We start from the raw sequence: 19,034 nt of genomic DNA, 5'->3' as shown, positions 1-19,034 counted from the left end.
TAGGAAGGATGTCAACATATTTTCTTGGAAGGACACCATTCAATCCATAACAACTTCATTTTCACTCACTTGCATTTTAATACTCTTTCTTGGGTCAGAATAAAGTGGTAGAGCTTATATAAGCTATAGTCTCATTATGTCAGACTCTGAATATGCCATGGGAGTGACTGTTTGTAAACTTGAATCTCTTGGGCAGAAAAAAAGTTTGGACCACTGCTGTAATATAAGCTTGTCCCGTTGGTTATCTGCTTACATCTCAAAGACATTTTGCTTCTCCTTCATCCTTAGGAAGCTGGCCCTTTAAGACTAGATTCCACCAATGAAGTGGTTATCAACTTGGAGTGATTTTGCCTCCAGGGGACATTGGCAATGATTGGAAAATCTTTTGATTGTGTTATCTGCAGGTGAGGAGAGGGTGTTACTGACATCTAGTTAGTAGACGCCAGGGATGCTGCTAAATAAACAACCTGCAATGCACAAGATAGGTCTCCATGATGAAAAATTATCTTTGTTCAAAATGTCACTTGTACTGTTGTTCAAAAACCCTGCAACAATGGATTTTGTGTACCTCAACCTCTAGGGTGGCAGTGATAAAATGCTTGGCTTGAGTTTGGTGGGACTCTAGTACATCTTTCTTTCAGAATTTTTCTTTACCATTGTCTTTCCAAGAGACTTTGATATTCTCAACACCTATGCCACTCTGGTTAGTGTGATGAGGTGAATGTGAATGTAGAATCAAGTCAGTGTCCCCAAAGCCATTCAAAGATGAGTAAGAGTTCTAGTATCCCATCTCCAACTTTTTGAACCAGATAAAGATGCATAATAACTTTCATACACTCAAGGTCTAGTGATGTCCCAGGGGGTACCTAGTAAATTCACAAATGACATGTGTTTTACGAAATTAACATGAAAATCAAAATATGAATTATGGAGTAATTTGGTATGACATTTCCTTATTTTTCCCGATCAACTTGTATTCCATTTTAAAAAGACATTGGTGATAATTATTCTTTATATGCTATGAATGATTTTCAAACCACTGATCCCAGGAAAGTCAAGTCCTTATGGCTGAGGCTGACCTGGGTAAGCCCTGGTTTGAGGTCTGGTTTGATCTGGAGATCTGGGTCTGGCCTCTTTTCTGTGTTCTTGGTTTCTCACTTTGGTCCTAAGCATCCTTGGGTAAATGTTTATTGTCCTTTCCTCTTTTGTATTGCAGTTTATTTTCCTATATTTCTGGCTTAAGTGAATCTCTTGATGCTTTTTTACTTATAATCCTAATGTACTGCTTAGATGAATCAATACCCCTCCAATTTTTGGTGGGATTCCCTGATCTTTTACCTCAGGTATTTATAAATTAATTCTTGGCTTATGGTGCCTCTAATTCTAGCTAATGTTTGCTGGGAATATTTTCTGTCTCTCCATTGTCTTCTTTTTGAGGTGCGGAAGGCACCTGATTAAGGAAAGCCTGTGAGGTCATTTGTCATACGTATTTAGGACCTTAGAAAAGGGACCAGTATTACTAATTGGAGAGGGATATTATTTTCCAGGATAGAGATGCTATTGGACAATGTTATTGATAACAAGCATAAAGCCCACCTAATTGCAAGTTATGAAGTATCCTATTCTTGGAATCAGGGAATGTTTTCTCTTGCTTTCATATTTCTCCTTGTATCAGTTATCACCATAATGCTGCATAACAATAATGCAATCCCACACAATTGCAGTAGCATACAGTTATGAGCATTTATTTCTCATTTATGCATCTGCAAACCAGTTTGCTAAGGTCTGGCTGATCTGGGCTGGACTGGGCAGGCCTAGATTGCAGGTTTTTTCCAGGTCAGCTACACACATCTCTCAATTTTCTTGTACCAGTGTCATGCTTGTGCCAAGACACGCTTTTCTCATTGTGATGGCAGAAATACAAGGTGTAAATACTATTGACCCAAAACAGTCGTGTGGCGAAGCTCACTGTCATTGGGTGCCTTGGTTACTATTGCTGTGGAAAAATTTCCCTGGAATTTAGTGGCTTAAAATAATAGCAATCATTTTGTTGTCTCCCCTAATTGATGTGGATCAGGGATTCAGGGGGGGTTCAGCTGAGTGGTCTGGCCCAGGGTCTCTCATGCAGTTACAGTCTGATGATGGTTGGAGCTGGCATTGCAGGGAGCTGCCCAGGTATCTCTCATGCTTTTCCATGTGATCCCTGCATGAACTCATTTGAGCTTCCACACAGCTTGGTGGCTTTAGGACTATCAGGCCACTTACAAGGCATGTTAGAACTTGGCACAATTGTTGCAGAGGACCAAGTGGAAGGTACCTTGTCTTTTATGACCAGCCTTGGAAATTCACATAGCATCATTTCTACTAGTCTCTGTTGGTTGAAACAGTCACAAAAACCTGCCTACTTTCGTGGGGAAGAGATATGGATCCCAACTCTCCATGGGATGGATGTGAAGGTCACATTGCAAAAAGCGCATGAGGGATGAGAGATAGTGTTGCAGCCATTTTTGGAAAGTACAATCTGCCACAGTGGGGCAGGGAAGTATTTTCTGCCCACAGTGGAGGGGGAGGAGAGTGGATATTGGCTAAACACCACCTCAAACTCTCATATGCCTTTAGCACTTCGTATGGGGCTGTAAACGCTGTGGGCGTGCAAAAGTGGATCCTGGTTGGGCACCTAGAAACAGGGCCTAGATGGGAAGCTTGTGCAAGGTGTTTATTAAGGGTTTGCTCTTAGGAAACATCCTCCAACAGAGGGAGAAAGCAGTATAGGACAGGGAAGAAACTAGGAAGAAATGTGGTTTTAGGAGAAGTCTGGCTTCAGTTAATCCTGTGAGGCGCTCTAGAGTGTGAGATGCATCATACATTTGTCTTGAGGCAAGGGAGTTGAACTCTTATTCCCCTGTATCAGTCAGTCGCAGGTGACACTTTGCGGGGGAGTGGGGAACGCACACCTCTCAGATGTCTCTAGCTAAGGCAACTGTTGCCTCTGCTACCATCTACTGCTTGTACCACTGAGAACCACTTGTTTCTCACTGTAATGTTACTCTATTTTCTCATAACTTCTGCAGGGTAGATCTTCTTGGTCAGAATTTTTGGGTTAGTAGGACAAACTACAGTCTCCATGGTTGCACTTGGTCCTGAGGCCATACTGATACTCATCATCTTCCTTGTCTGCTACCCTTTCTAGACTCTTCTTTCTTGGCTAGCACATCTGGCTAACCAATGTGGCTAGTGTGGTGAACTTTCTGGCCCAACTTTCATCCTGAGGGGGTCTGAGCCTCTGGTTTCTATCCCCTGATCAGGCTGTGGTTGTTGTACTTGCCAGTTTATGAGTTAAAACTGGGTGTTGAAGCACCAGGAGATACCCTAGTGGGTCACCCGTCACATGTATCATGTCATACCTATTCTTTCCCGCTCCCATTAGGGAGAAGTCTCTCTACTTCCTCATATTGATCATGGTCAGACCCCCTTGCCAGTAAGACAACTCGTTTTTTTTGGCCTACTCTTAGAATGAAGAGGCTAAAGCAACCTGCAGGTAGCAGCTATAACTTAATTTTAACAAAAACTGTGTTCCTTGGTGGACACATCTCTAGCCCCATGGAGCGTAAGGTACTACATGTAGGAAGTGCAAATTCTCCAAGGGACACTGGGAGTAATAATGAGTGGTGTCACTCCTGCTTTGTCCCCCAGCCTTAGTTCCCAGACCTGTGCACTCTGTTTATTGGGAACCAGCCCCATATTATGGCTTTGGCTTAAAGTATATGCTACTTCCTGAAGGGCAGTGCCTCACCTGTACAGGGTGTTATGTCCAAGCTTGCCCCTTAACTATGCTTTTAAGAGTTGTTCCAATGCTCAACCAAGCCAGCAGCATCTGGATGGCGTGGTAAGTAGCAGGAGCAGTGGATCACATGATCATGTGTTCCTGTGCACCTTCTTTGCTGTAAGGTGGATTTCTTCATCTGGAGTGAATTTATGCAGGATCAGACTCTCAGCTATAGCAGTCAATTGGAGTCCTTGGATAGTAGTGGTGGCTGAGACCTGCAGGCAAGAAAGATAAATCCATACCTGGAATATTTGTCATTTCTGATCAGGATAAAATATTGTCCTTTTCAGGGTGGGAGTAAATCAACTTGTCACCATCAAGCCAGTTGGTCTCCTCTAAGGATGGTGCCATCTCAGGGTCTCAGAATTGGCTTTTGTGGCTAGCAGCTTGAATGTGTAGCAGCATCAGGAGCTAGATCATCTTCGGACTTCAGGAGCTCCTGCTGTTGGGCCTGTGGGTAGCCTCTATCTCTGTCATCATGGCTGTTCCATTCATGAGCCATTGCGTAAGCCCTGGATGGCCAAGGACAGAGGCTGGCTGAAGTCTCCTGTCCAGTGGTAGTTGAGCACTTTTCTATCATCAGTGCTCACCGGTTGGCCTTAACACACAACACAAAGCTCATGTCACTTGGTGCCCACTCTCACAGGTCCAGGCACGTGCCCTTGGACAGACTTCCTTTTCCCCAGTCTTCTAATCTAGTTTTACCCAAGCCCCTGACCCACTGTCCAAGCCCCCGACCCACCATCCAAGCCTTGCATGACTGCCCGTGAGTCTGGATACATCTGTCTTTACCATGGGCCACTTTTCTCTTCATACAAAATGGGTGAACAGGCCTGCTTCCTGAAGCTTTGCCTGTTGGGAGGCAAGCTGACCTATCTGTGAGCCATGCCAAGCCTTGGGTTTTTTCCTTTTCTGTCATCCAGGAATGGGCCATAGTTGTGATCTAGGAGAAAAGATGGGTTGCTGCAACAGTGGTGAGTGGCATGGTGGAGGTGGGCCTGGTCATCTGCCCCTGCAGCTTGTGCCCCCTGGCCCTGCTCGTGTGAAATCTGGGGTGCACCTCTTCTACTTTATGAGGATTGTTGCTGGGCCCACTTTACCTTATGACTTGCTGGATCTGACTGTACCTAGTTCAAGATTTGCAGCTCTGCCCGTATGATCACTTGCTGTTTCATGTTCAGACGTTCAGTTTTCACCAAGTTCCAATAACTCCCAGAATGGTATATAATCCTTTACTTACGATGGCATTGTCTCGCTCCTGAACCCTCAGGGTCTGCACTAAAATTCTCCTACGGGAGCATGCCCAAGGCTCTACACAGCACCTTCATTCACCACAGCTGCCATCAGTGCTTGAGATGTGCCTGGTCACATGGTCCAAATGGCAAGGCTGCTTGTATTGCAGCCTGGAGCTGCCGCAGCTCTTTCTTGCCCTGGGTGCCACTCAAAATGGGCAGTCTTCTGTGCTACCCGTTTTATAGATGAGACGTTTTGTGTTTAGAGAGGTTGAATAACTTTTGAAAGTCTCAGAGCTAGTTCCTGGTGGTTTGGGAGTCTATACGTGCCAAACTCCGCCGCTCCATGTTGCCTCTTTTACGCTTTCAGGCCTATTTCCAGGATATCTATGAATAGAAGGAAAACTCACCTGTGGTTGATTGCATGTGGGTGAATTGGCTTGTCCTTGAAATGCCAGATGTAGATCAGTTTTAGCTTTTCAAAATAGCCTCTGACTCAGGTAACTGCATTGTTCAAGGACAGGAGCTGGTGCCATGTCCTACCCTGACTCAGGGAGTGATTCAGACTGAGAGTTGGCTAAATCTGGAAGGATTTTTGGATTGCATTATAACCTTTTAGGTATTCATCTTATCCTTTAGCTAAGAATAGATCTGGACCATGAACAAGCCCTTCTGAAATCATCCTCCTCCACCAGAGTTCTGAACTTTCTTTCCGTGTCCAATCTAGACAGTAGGGATCACTGCACGTTGAACTTTTCTCGTTCTTTCTTCTGCCCAGTTTGTCCTTGTCCATGATGGCGTTCTCCCAAATGCTTTTGGGTTGACTAGAGCATAAAGGGCATGGTTGGCTCAGAAAGGTTAATTTTCTTGCCCAAGCTATTTATGTGGAAGCCAGGACTTAACCCCAAGTGGTTCAGCTCCACTGTGTTAGACTAGGGCCATACTCAATAGTTTTCTATTTACTGACAGCTATGGATGAGAAACTAACCCCTACTTGTTTAGCAGTGTCTTGGAGAATTATGACTTTGGGGGAATTGTATCAGGATGAATATAGTATCAGTTTTGGATTTTATTCTACTTTATTTGATAAAATGAAGTTTTATTTGTATAAAGATTATTCTGGCAAAACTTTTAGTTTTTTTGGGATTCTGGACAGTTCTTTTAACTTTTGTTTATAGTGGCTTACAGATTAGTGGGAGGTAGACTTTAAGAAAGTATAGTAAAAATATAAACTACTGCCTTGGTGCTGTTGAGTAAGGATGAAAAATAAATCACTGAGTCCTTTCATGCTAATATCATTCATTTCATATATTAATTTCACTACCAAATATGTGCCTACATATATATATTTACAAAATAAACATACAATTTTGACTAAAAGAAGATTTTAGGCTCCTTCCCACCTCTCCTAAGGTCTTTTAGACCACCCAATCTATTCACTTCTTGTCCACTCTGAGCATAAGACAAAGGAGTTTGGAGGATTTATTGAAATGAGCAAGATCTGAAAGTGAGAGCAACTTCCAGCCCCTTCTCCTCCATGGTTCATATTGTAGCTTCAATAATTTGCTCCCAGCGCTGTTCAAAAACCATATGAGCTTATATTCAAACAAAATTAAAACTGGATTTCAAACTTCATCCCTCACTTTTGGGCTCCTGTCTCTTTTTATTTTCATCACTGGAAATACTTTTGAGTCATACCTGCTTCTCCACATTGCTGAAGTGATTGCCTCTGTATTCTAGGAGGAAAGAGAGGGTAACCTTGGCCCTCTTCAAGCATCAACACAAGCATGGGAATAAGACAATAAATCGTAATATTTAGACCATCTGATATTTGGGATTAAGTTGTACTCCTGCTCCATTAGCATGGCTGATCTGAACTGACTTTAGTTACAGAAATTCTTGGAATAGATTCCTAGGTGGAAAGTGCTTTCTGTGGCTAGCGCTCTACAGAGGTCCTGACCTAGGGAGTATTGTATTTCTTGCTTAGGATCAGGCTCCATTTCTCCTAAGAACTCACAGCACCCTGGACCATTTCATTTCTAATCCTGACCATACATGAAACAGATAATGGGCCTCAAGTTTGCATGTGGACTTTCTGTTAACTACAACAGCCCCATCTCCAGTGCGTGCTTGTGTTCCTTAGTTTCTCTCCCTGTCGGGCCTCAACAGATGCAAAATATTTCTGAGTTTGGGCTAAAGAGTGAAAATCCAGTGTGATGCTGCCTTTGCTTTTTCCCTTCTCCTGACTGTTATAATTTGCTACAAGAAACTTGTCCAAACCAAGAAGTAATTGACATTAGACACTTGTGGTGTTAGCACCAAAGGAGGTAATGACTCCCCTGGGGAATTCGGCCTTCACTGTTCTTCACCTTCTGCTGGAAATGAGTCCTGGCTACAAGCCTAAATCATTCAGGAGTGAAAGGAGAGGTCCCAGGTCGCCTCTCTATCTTTTGACAGTAGATGAGTTCCAGATTTTTCCTTCAATTTCCAGATCTTCCCCAGAAATAACTTAAGTCCCGGAGGCCCTTTTCTAAGCAGCCTAACCCGTGAGTCATTCCTGTGCTCCCCATCTCCCACAATGATTGTATTTCTCTGTCCATTCGCAATTTTAATTATGCCTCTGCTCAATGGGCTTCCCTTCTGGTTAACTTCTCTGGGTAACTCATTAAACCTCTGAGTCACACGTTCATTATTAAAGAGAGGACAAAAATGAAAGAACAAAAAGGAACTGTGCCCCGGGAGAAACTTAGGGGTGGATTACTGTGGTTAAGTGTAGCTGAGTAGCTGGAGGCCTTAGTTGCCTCTTCTCCCCTTTCAGGATGTGCCCTGCATGGCAGGACATATTGCAGGACTTAATACGGTGAGGTCATTGTTGTGGTTGGTTTTAATATGAGGGTTTTTTTGTGTGTGTGCTGTTGTAGGACACAGTTTGCAATTCTGGTGAAAGTACTTCCCTCCTATTTAACTATGCCCTCTAAACTTAGGTGGTCTCATAACAATGATGGAGCTACTAATTAAAAAGAATTCCAGTCTTCACTTGTGCCTCTGAAAGAACATAGGAGGGAACCAATTCATAATCCACAGAGATACTTCTTAATATTCACTTTCCTTTTTCCATCACAATTTTTCTAAACCAGCTCCCACCCCACCCCTACCCAGTCTACCAGGCAATATCTTTCCTTCTTTACCTCTTTCCCAAGGTAAGTTACTTTGTTCTTTCACCCTTGGATCTCCCTTTTGTAAAATGGGGTTCATGGTAGTACCTGACTGATAAGTTGTTGTGAAGATTAACTGAGATAAAACATGTAAATATTACCAACAGACTGCGTGGAACATTGAAAATGCTCCTAATGATTAGATGTTATAATGTTCAATTCAGCCTCCCCAGCTTCAATTTTGATCTTCTCAGTGGAAACACTAGAGGAAAAAAAAAAAAAAACCTGGAAGCTGAGGAAATGGTTCCTAAAGAATAATAACAATGGATATCATTTACCGAGTGTGACTCACGTCCCAAGCTTGTGGAACCATTTCTGTGCATTATCTTTAATCCTTACCGCAACCCTGAGAGATAGGTAGATACTATTATTACCCCTATTTCACAAATGAGGAGACTCAGACTAAGAGCGATGAAGCAGCCTGCCCTGGGCCACAGCTTGTAGGCAGAGGAGCTGGAGTTCAAACTCTGGCCTGACTGACTTCCAAGTTCATGGTTTAATGGCTTTGCGAAAAGCTGCAAGCCAGTGGTGCAGCATCAGAAAGGCCAGTGTTCTCTGCGTGGGTTTTGACTCACAAGGGCCGTGACCCCCTGCTCAGAGACATAGGGCCTTGATGACGACTGGCCTGTCCTTGCAAACAGCTGCCAGGTTGGAGCCAGACCCAGCAGGGTTGGGTGAAACCACCTGGCCTGTGCTGAGGTGAAGTCTCTGAAGGCCTCCTTGGTTTTCCATGAGAGACAGAGAGAAAGGTTTTGTTTTTTTTTTCTGCAAAGGTTGGCATTTATTTCTTAATAATCAGTTTTAAAAAATGTATGTAGCCTCCCTAATCAGCAAAACAAAAGCTTTCTGTACTTTTATGCATGCTAGAAATTACTAATGAGTTCTTGGGGATTTATCACTGACTCTGGAACAGAAGTAGAAGCCAGTATATCTGGAGTCAGTAAAAACAGGTTTTGCCAAGGTACTTCGACTGCAAGGGAACTTTTAAATATTCCACACATCCAGCGCTGCATCTGTCCTAGGGAATTTGAGGATGAACTGATGTCCTGCATAGGATGCCTGGTGCACACTTTTCTCTTCCATGTCCTGGAACTTTGCGGGTGGGCCCTGTGCAGTCCTTTTAGATGTGTCATCTCAGGTGGTCCGCCGTCTGAGGGTCTTCTTTCTGGGTAGAGAACCAGTTACACAACTCAGTTTCCCCAGAGGCCAGAATGGAATACTGAGCTTTGCACCAAGTGTAAGGGCCAACATACTCTGAGTTCTCAAGAGTTAGCAGAAAAAGGGGCTGCTTCAGCCTTGCGCACTGATTGATGTCTGTTTTTTTGTGCACACGAAAGTCAAATACCATTATTATTAGTGGCAATTCATTGGTATTCCTCTTCTTTGTCCTCTTCTTCTCCTTCTCCCTCTCTTTCATCTCCTTCCTTCTTCCTCTCATCCTCCCAATTTTCCTCCTTGGTTTCTTTTAACAATAAAAGTATGTAGAGCAAGAGAGTATGTCAGGAAGATTTAGCAGATCATTCACTCATTCATTCATGTACTCATCCATTCATTTCTCAGACATTTATAAAGCACTTACTCCAAACTAAGCAATGGGTGGGGCTACAAATTCAAGTAAGAAAGCTTTCTTATGGGATGTGCACAGTCTAGGAGGGAAGAGGCAGACGTCTGACAATTACAAGAAGTAACATGTTCTGAGGACTCATTATGTACCTGGCATTGTGCTAAGTTACCTTTTAACCAGATCATCTCATCTAATCCTCATAGAAACACTCTGAAAAGAGTTTTAGCATTTTATCCTCTTACACATGAGGCTGAGGCAAAGACAGATTAAGTAATTGGCCCAAGGTCACACAGTTAGCAGGCCACAGATCTGACTTGAACCCAGGCAGTCTGACTCCAGAGTCAGTGTTATTAACAGCTCTGCCACTGCCTCCCTCATAATCACAGCACACTGTGACAAGTGTCACCCAAGTGGGATCCAGCAGAAGTGAAATTTGAACCTAGTCTTGAAAAGTGAATAGGAGTTTTCAAGACTGAAGAAGTCAGGGAAGATCATTGCAGGCCTAGGGAACAATGTGAGCAGAGACAGGAACACAGAAGACCCAGTATCCACAGCCCATGACCAGGAGCAGTATCATGGACCCATGTGTCAAGGTTGGGGACAGGCAGGGGACTAGAGAAGAGACCAGAAAAACAGCTGGGCAGCTGTGCCTAGACTGCAAAGGACTTTGAGTTGATTGCTCATGAGAAGGACTTTTGTCCTATAGGCAGTGGAATGACTTGACACCTTCTAAGAAAAGAGGGGAATGACTTGACTTGTATATTAGAAAAGATGATCATCATTTAAAACTAAATGAAGAAAATATCACACAATCTTTGGGTGTCAGTAATATGAATAGTAGGATTTTTTCCCTTTTGTTACTTTATATATTTTCCAAATTATCTTTAATGAACTTGTCTTGCTTATTTAAATAGTGTGCATGTCCTTTACATGCATGTGCATATACACATGTAAAGGGTATGTGTGCTGGAGAAGAGAGTTGTGAATTGGCGGCAGTGGAGAGGGAGGAGTGAAGTTGGAAGGGAACTTTCATGAGACTATGTAGAAAGCAACTGGGAGTGTCAAGGCTTTGGTGAAAGTCAAGGGCTTTGGTTATCAGGGACCAGATATAACTTGCTTCTGCTGATCCTTAACCCCACTTGAAGGGCCTCACAGGCACTACACACTTCACAATGAATGAATGAATGAACAAAAGAAAATGAAAGCAATGTGGTTGGAGAAGAGGGCATGAATTTGAGGAAGATTTTGGAGAGACAACTAGGAATCACATAGTGGTGCAGCGAGGATGAGATTTCTGCTTTAAACATTGGGAAAGTTGATCACCCTCTTATCTGTGATAGAGAATGGGAGGAAATTCATGAAGTGAGAAGCAAGAGATGATGAAGATTTTGATTTTGAATATGTTGACTTAGGGGTTAAATTGATAAAACGAATTTAACTCTCTGTTGCAAAATCCAAATTGGATATAGAAGACAGATGAGCTAGAGAGAATGTATCTTCAGGGAAGACAGCCCTGAAAGAGAGCTGCTGCTGTATGGAAGGGCAAGTGAAATGCAGTTGAAAGCTGCTTTCAGAACCTTCCAGTCCAGTTTCTGCCACCTCCATTGTCAGGGAATGTCTAGTTGTCCACATAATTTATTTCTAACTACATGTTTTGGTTACTTGCTGTTTAAATATATTGCGTGCACACTGATATGGTTTGGCCATGTCCCCACCCAAATCTCATCTTGAATTGTACTCCTCACAATCTCCATGTGTTGTGGGAGGGACCCAGTGGGAGGTAATTGAATCATGGGGGCAGTTTCCCCTATGCTGTTCTCATGATAGTGAGTGAGTTCTCATGAGATCTGATGGTTTTATAAGCATATGGCATTTCCCCTACTGGCACTCATTCTGTCTCCTGCTGGCCTGTGAAGAGGTGCCTTCCACCATGATTGTATGTTTCCTGAGGCCTCCCCAGCCACGTGGAATTGTGAGTCAATTAAACCTCTTTTCTTGATCAATTATCCAGTCTTGGACATTTCTTCGTAGCAGCATGAGAACGGACTAATACACACACCAAGTGCACAAATAGTAAGTTTACAGTTTGTAGAATTTACATAAAATGAACACAGTTCTCTCATCTCCACCCAGACAAGAAGAGATCACTCCCAATTTCAGCACACCAGAAATCTTATTTGTGCCCCCTCTTAGTTATTATCTGCTACCCATCAAACATAAACACTATTTAGGCTTATATTGCCATACTCTAATTTTGTCTGGTTTTAATCTTTATATAAATGGGATCATACAGCATGCTATCTTTTTGACCTTTTCCCCTAAACATTATGTTATGAACTCTATCATCATGAGTTGCATAGATGCAACTCCATCGTAGCTAGAAGTGTAAGCTTTCTTTCCATGTTTTAAATAATTCTTAGAAGGACATTTCAAATGCCCCCTTCTTCTTTCAGTATTTAATTGCTGTTATGGTCAAAGACTTTAATGTGTCTCACCATACTCTCTAAGTGGCAAGACAGAAGCAAAGCTATGTGTTAGAAATGTGGGGGTTTCCAGCACATTCAGGAGCAGAAACTAGGGGATTGCATTCTAATTATTTTTCTTCCTTAAAGTTCAAATGTGGTTAGAATTGTGACTAACTAGCTCAATATGCCTTCAATTTTTGACCACATATATTACATGTTCAAATAACATATCTCCCTGTTAACAAAGTATCATTTTTACTTATATGGACCAATACAACCATTTACTATAACAGCAACTCAAAGAATTTCAGATGCAAAGTTTTATTTTTTAAATCAATAGTCTTTATGTTTTTAGGGCAGTATGAGGTTTACAAAATATTGATCTGAAAGTACAGAGAGAGTTGCCACACATCTCTTTTCCCTCTTCATATAGTGTCCCCTATTATTTATATGTTATATTAATGGAGTACAAGATGCAAAGTTTTAAAACTGAGTCAGAGGTAAATACTTCCCAGGTGGCAGTAGCTCACAGCATAGTGATTTTTCCTGTGAGAATAGAGGGGAAGGCATGGACGGGATAGAGCATTCTACTCAGAAGCACAAATGCAGTTATTATGGATCCATGCCAATACAAAGCTTTGATTAGAAACAAACATCAGAATCTTAAAACACCTCTTAAATTAATCACCAATGTGTTACTCCTGATTATACAAAGCCCAAGGTGCAAAGTGTTCGCAGGGAAGAATATTTCTGTTGGAAATACTCTTGGGACTGGTGGAGGAGGAGAGCGTGGTACCATGTTCTTCTTCTTCTTCTTTTTTTTTTTTTGCAAGATTTAATAGAGTGAAAACAGAACTCCCATACAAAGGGAGGGGACCCAAAGAGGGTAGCCATTGCCGCCTCGAATGCCTGGGTTTACATCCTGGTCATTGTCCCTACTGCTGTGCTCTCAGACAATAGATGATTGGCTATTTCTTTACCTCCTGTTTTTGCCTAGTTAGCATTTTAGTGAGCTCTCTTTACTACCTGATTGGTTGGGTTTGAGCTAAGCTGCAAGCTCCGTGTTTAAAGGTGGATGTGGTCACCTTCCCAGCTAGACTTAAGGATTCTTAGTCGGCCTAGGAAATCCAGCTAGTCCTGTCTCTCAGTCCCCCCTCTCAACAGGAAAACCCAAGTGCTGTTGGGGAGAGTGGCCAACGACTGCTTTAACTGCTTCCTGCTGAATTGGGGTGTAGTAGGGGTTGCGCTCTTGAGATTTCCTCAGGAGGAGTGCCTTCGATGTCATCAACATCAGAGCGTGGGCTAGCAGGCTGGTTCAGGGGTCCGCGGTAGATTTTAGTCATGCACTGCATCTGGGGCTCCATTTGAAGAACTATTTGTAACTTTACAGCTTTGATTCTGGAAGAGACAAGCTTAACAAGGAGGTTAAAGATACAGGGTCCAAAGAGGAGTAGCAATATTATAGCTGCTAGAGGTCCTAAGAGGGAAGGGGAGAATCCAGGGCATCCATTGGCTGAGGAGGCCCCAGGGTCCAGTGTTTTGAAGCTCCTCTGCTGTATGTTGTATTCAATCTCGAATTTCTTTAACTTTCTCAGTGACTATTCTGGATTGGTTAACATAATAACAGCATTCTTCCCCTAAAAATAAACAAGTTCCCCCTTTTTTGGCAGTTAGCAAGTCTAAAGCTCTTCAATTTTGAAGGACTACTGCTGCTAGGGAGTTAAGTTGATCTTGCAAGGTGACCAGGGAGTCAGTGACCTGTTCCATGTTACCATTTAGTTCTTGAGACAGTTTGTAGTAGAACTGAGTAGAGGTTGTGATACCGCCAATGCCAGTACCTAGTCCGCCTAGCACTCCTGCTCCAATAACAAAAGGAAGAATGGGTACTCTTTTGTTGTGGGGCTTAGGTACGACATAATTGTTTAAATCTTGTTCAGTGTAGATGGTCATGGGGGCACTAAGAATGAGAGGAAGCACACAGATTCTGAAGAGCCATTCAAACAACGATAGGCTGAGGTACCACACACCAAAAATATTCCTGAGGGTAGGCAGACTATTCGTGTGGGAGGAGTCACCCACCTGCTGCACCGGGAGTTGATTGTGCCAATCGTATGGCTAAATTTTATACAGGTGAGATTGGAGGTATGGGTTATTTCCAGATTGGAAACATGAGGCCCTACTCAAATGGAAGTAGTGTTTATTTCTGTGCTGAAGTTGTTCCATTGTTCAGGTACAGGGATTGAAATGTATGGCCCGAAGTGCAGGGGATTATTTCTTTGGCACACTTCACAGGCCCTGACTATCTGCTTGATAGTTTCGAAAAGGCCTGGTCCAGTAAATAATGATTTGGCCATCTGATGGGTGCTATCAATGCCTAAGGAAAGGTTTGGTGAAGGGTTTTAAGTAATTTCCATTAGTTAGCTGCTGGCAGAAGTATTTTTCCTTTGTTGATGGCTAGCCATCCTGAGGGGAGGAAACTATGTCCTCCTGAGGTTCCCCATTCTATTTCTTCTTCTGAGTTCTGGGGCTTGGTTTCCCGGAGGGGGTTACCCCACACTAGGGGTCCTTCTATAAGCATTTCTAATGGAGGGTCCTGCCTTGCGGCTCTTTTGGCTTCAATATCCGCTTGGCGATTCCCTTCTATTTCCCTTTCCTTTCTGATGACTCCGGCATTGTAAGACTGTTACCTCTTTAGGTTTCTGTACAGCCAATAATAACCTCCTCATGGTTTCCTGATGTTTGATAGGTGTTCCCTCGGAAATTAGGAATTCCCTTTCTCTCCATGTTGCTGCATGGGCATGGAGGACTAGGTAAGCAGACTTAGAGTCTGTAATATTTTACCCTTTTTCCTTCTTCTAATTCTAGTGCCCGAGTGAGCGCTATTAGTTCCGCCAGCTGAGCACTAGTTCCTGGAGTAAGGGGATTACTTTCAAGTATTCCATTATCACTGACCACTGCATACCCCGCTTTTCGAAGTTCTTTTTCTACAAAGGAACTTCCATCAATATACAAGTTGAAGTTGGGATCAGTCAAGGAAACCTCTAAAAGGTCCCCTCGAGCGGCATAGGTTTGAGCAATTACTTGATGACAGTTATGTTCTATCTTTTCTTCATTGGCTGGAAGAAATGTGGCTGGATTGAGTTGCACAAGTGTGCAGTCGCAACACTGGCCCTTCAAGTAGTAGAGGCTGATATTTAAGTAAACAGTTGTCTGACAGCCACAGGTCTCCTTTAGCAGCAAGTATGCCGTGCACATCATGAGATGTCCACATGGTAAGATCTCTTCCCTGTATTATTATAACTGCTTCAGACACTAAGACTGCTACTGCCGCCACTACCCATAAACAATGAGGCCAACCCTTTGCCACTACATCAATTTCCTTACTCGGGTATGCCACGGGTTGCAAGCTCATGCCTCGGACCTGTGTAAGGACTCCTAGAGCTATTCCTGTTTTTCCTGTGACATATAAAGAAAAGTCTTGGCCCACTGGCATGCTTAACACAGGGGCTTGGGTTAGGGCCTTCTTTAGGGCCTGGAAAGCCGCTTCTGCTTCAGGTGTCCATCTTACTAAATGGGTATTGGCTTTCTGAGTTTCCTTAATTAGTGTATATAATGGCCTGGCTATTTTGTCATACCTGGGGATCCATATTTGGCAGAAACTTGTTGTGCCAAGGAACCCTCTTCGTTGCTTTAGGGTTTTGGGATGAGGATAACCCAGTATAGGCTGGATACGTTCCTCACTGAGGGCCTTGGTGCCTTTGGATAATTTTAGCCCTAAGTATTTAACCTGCTGTGAGCAGAGCTGAGCCTTTGGTTTGGAAACCTTGTAGCCACAGGTAGCGAGGAAATTTAAGAGCGCTTGGGTGTCTTGATGGCACGAGGTTTCTGAACTGGCGGCTAAAAGTATATCATCCACATACCGAAGGACAAGAGTGTCCAGGTATGAGAATTGGCTCAAGTCTTGGGCTAATGCCTGGCCAAATAGATGGGGGCTATCCCTGAACCCTTGGGGTAAAACAGTCCAGGTGAGTTGAGACGGTGGGTTCGAAGGATCTTCAAAGGCAAACAAGAATTGAGAGTCAAGATGTATAGGGATGCAGAAAAAGGCATCCTTAAGGTCCAGGACTGGAAACCACTCTGCTTCCTCTGGTATTTGGGAAAGCAGAGTATAAGGGTTGGGCATAGCTGGGTATAGAGGGACAGCAGCCTCACTGACAATCCCGAGATCTTGCACTAACCTCCACTGTCCATTGGGTTTCTGTACTCCTACAATTGGAGTATTGCAGGGACTATTGCATGGTTTTACTAGGCCTTGGGTTTTTAGGTTCTTAACAATTTTTTGAGTCCTTGTTGGGCCTTGGGTCTAAGGGGGTACTGCCTTTGGTAGGGAAAGGAAGTGGAATCCTCTAGTTTAACTTGAACAGGACGGGCATTCTTTGCTCATCCATATTGTCCTTCTGTTGCCCAGACTTCAAGATTAATTCCTTCCTCAAGCAGGGAACAACAAACAGGCGTTCCTTTTCCTCTATTCGGGTGTATAATGGCTCCTGCTTTTTGCTAGAATGTCTCTCCCTAACAAGGGAGTGGGGCTTTCAGGCATAATTAGAAAAGCATGTGAAAAGAGTAAAGCTCCCCAGTCACAACTTAGTGGCTGGGAGAAGTATCTAGTGACTGGCTGTCCTAGAACCCTCGGATAGTGACAGATCTGGAGGACAGTTGTCCGGGACAGGAGAGTAACACTGAGAAGGCCAAGCCAGTGTCCAGGAGACAGTTTACCTCCTGGCCCTCAATGATCAAGCATACCTGGGGCTCTGTGAGGGTGATGGCATGGGTTGGTGCTTGCCCCAGGCACCCTCAGTCCTGCTGCTGGATCATCTGGTTAGTGGCTGCTGACTCAGGGGACCTTCGTCTCCTGGAGCAGTGGGCCTTCCAGTGATTCCTTGACATAAGGGGCATGGATGAGGGGGCAGCTTACTTCTACTTGGACAATCTTTTTAAAAGTGTCCTCGTAGACCGCACTGGAAGCAAGCCCTATTAGGCATTCGATTTGCCCAGTTTTCCCTTTTGCAGAGCCTCCAAAGTCCGCTTGCCTGAGGGCCGTGACTAAAGCTGTGGCCTTTTTAAAATCCTGTTTGTCCCGTTCCGCCTGATCTCTATTAAGAAAAACCGAGGTTGCCAAGTTCAGTAGGGTTTCTAAGGTTTGCTTTGGGCCTAAGGTGGACTTTTGAAGTTTTTTTCTAATGTCCGCAGCTGACTGAATGATGAACTTATCCTTTAAGATCAGTTGGCCTTCAGTAGAGTCAGGTGACAGGGAGGTATGCTTCCTCAATGCCTCCCTTAGTCTCTCCAGAGAGGCGGTAGGATTTTCTTCCCTTCCCTGTGTTATAGTGGACATCATTGAGTAATTCACAGGCTTCTTCCTAGTTTTCCTTAGTTCTTCTAGCATGCAAGTTAGCAAATGTCTGTGACACCAATCTCCATGTCCTGATTCTGTGTCCCGATGAGGGTCTACATTGGGAACTGCCTACTGGCCTGTGGGGAATTGTTCTCTTTCCTCTGTTGTCATCCTATCATTGACCTGACTGAGATACCAGAGATCACCAAACTCTCAGGCTGCAGTTATGGCGGCACTTCTCTCATGTGGGGTTAGTGTCTGATTTAGCAGTAACATTATATCTCTCCATGTCAGATCAAAGGATTGTCCTAACCCTTGTAAAACATCAGTATAGCCATCAGGGTTATCTGAGAATTTACCTAGGTCTATTTTAATTTGCTTTAAGTCTGAGAGAGAAAAAGGTGCATGCACTCTGGCTGGGCCGAATTCTCCTCCCACTGCTTGGAGGGGGCATAATCGGGGAATATTGGCACTCTGGTTCATTGTTTACCCCTTTGTCTATCTCCTTTTGGACTGAATGGGTTGTAGGGGAGTCCTTATTAGTTGGGGAAGGGGTCGGGGGGCGCTGGGTTAGGGAGGTAGACTCTGAGGGCTTCCTGTAGGGCATAAATCACACTTTTTACATAATTGCAAGTTGTCTCTTAATGAAAAGAAAGTTTGTACATATGGCACTTCACTCCATTTGCCTTCTTTTCTACAAAAGAGGTCTAGCTGTAAGATGCTGTTATAATTTATACTTCCCTCAGGAGGCCAGGTTTCTCCCCCTTGGAGGATATCGTGGCCAGGCGGTACTGCAGAAGGATGTAAGTCATTTCTTTCTTAGCGTCTGAGGGTCAAATTGGTCCCAATTCTCCAGAATACATCTTAGGGGCATTTTTGCCTTGGGGGTAATGTTTCCCATCTGAAGAAAGAACATAGGGATGCCAGCACCCCTAGTCATTTTCCAATGAGCATTAGTCATGGAGCATCTTCTGTGGTCCTAATGCTTATTCCTTTCCAGAACGCATAACCACCTATGGACTTCTGCTTATCGGATTAGTGATGCTCACCGATGTAGGAGTCCTGCACCCCTTTTCCCGCCTTTCTTGACCACAAAGAAAGGGGTCCAGGCTGCTGGATACTAGTGGTCCTTTACCAGCATGCCCAACATTGCCTTTGTGCTCAGGGGTGAGTCCTAGAGCTGGGCTGAGTTCCTGAGTATTTCATAACAACCCAGTTGCCCCATCAAGATGCATCCCCATAAACAACAGCTGCTATGCAAATTCGTTTCAGAGAGCATATAGTTAACATGTTACCATGTTCTAAGCAAAAAGCCGTCTCTTCCCTAGGTGATCCTT

The 19,034-nt window shown here is 43.7% G+C and overlaps 1 protein-coding gene and 2 pseudogenes across 3 annotated transcripts in view; all 3 read right to left on the bottom strand.

Annotated features, from left to right (window-relative positions):
- PPCS (phosphopantothenoylcysteine synthetase) overlaps positions 1–19,034 on the bottom strand; it is a 1,013,452-nt gene that overhangs the window by 483,267 nt on the left and 511,151 nt on the right. The gene's annotated exons all lie outside the window — the stretch shown is intronic.
- LOC126945489 (syncytin-1-like) lies at positions 13,508–15,557 on the bottom strand (annotated as a pseudogene).
- On the bottom strand, positions 17,197–18,598 carry LOC126944714 (uncharacterized; annotated as a pseudogene).

The sequence above is a fragment of the Macaca thibetana genome, chromosome 1, assembly GCF_024542745.1.
Source record: "Macaca thibetana thibetana isolate TM-01 chromosome 1, ASM2454274v1, whole genome shotgun sequence".
NCBI classification, from domain to species: Eukaryota; Metazoa; Chordata; class Mammalia; order Primates; family Cercopithecidae; genus Macaca; species Macaca thibetana.
The sequence above is the reverse complement of the archived record's forward strand: the minus strand, read 5'-3'. Positions and strand labels throughout refer to the sequence as shown.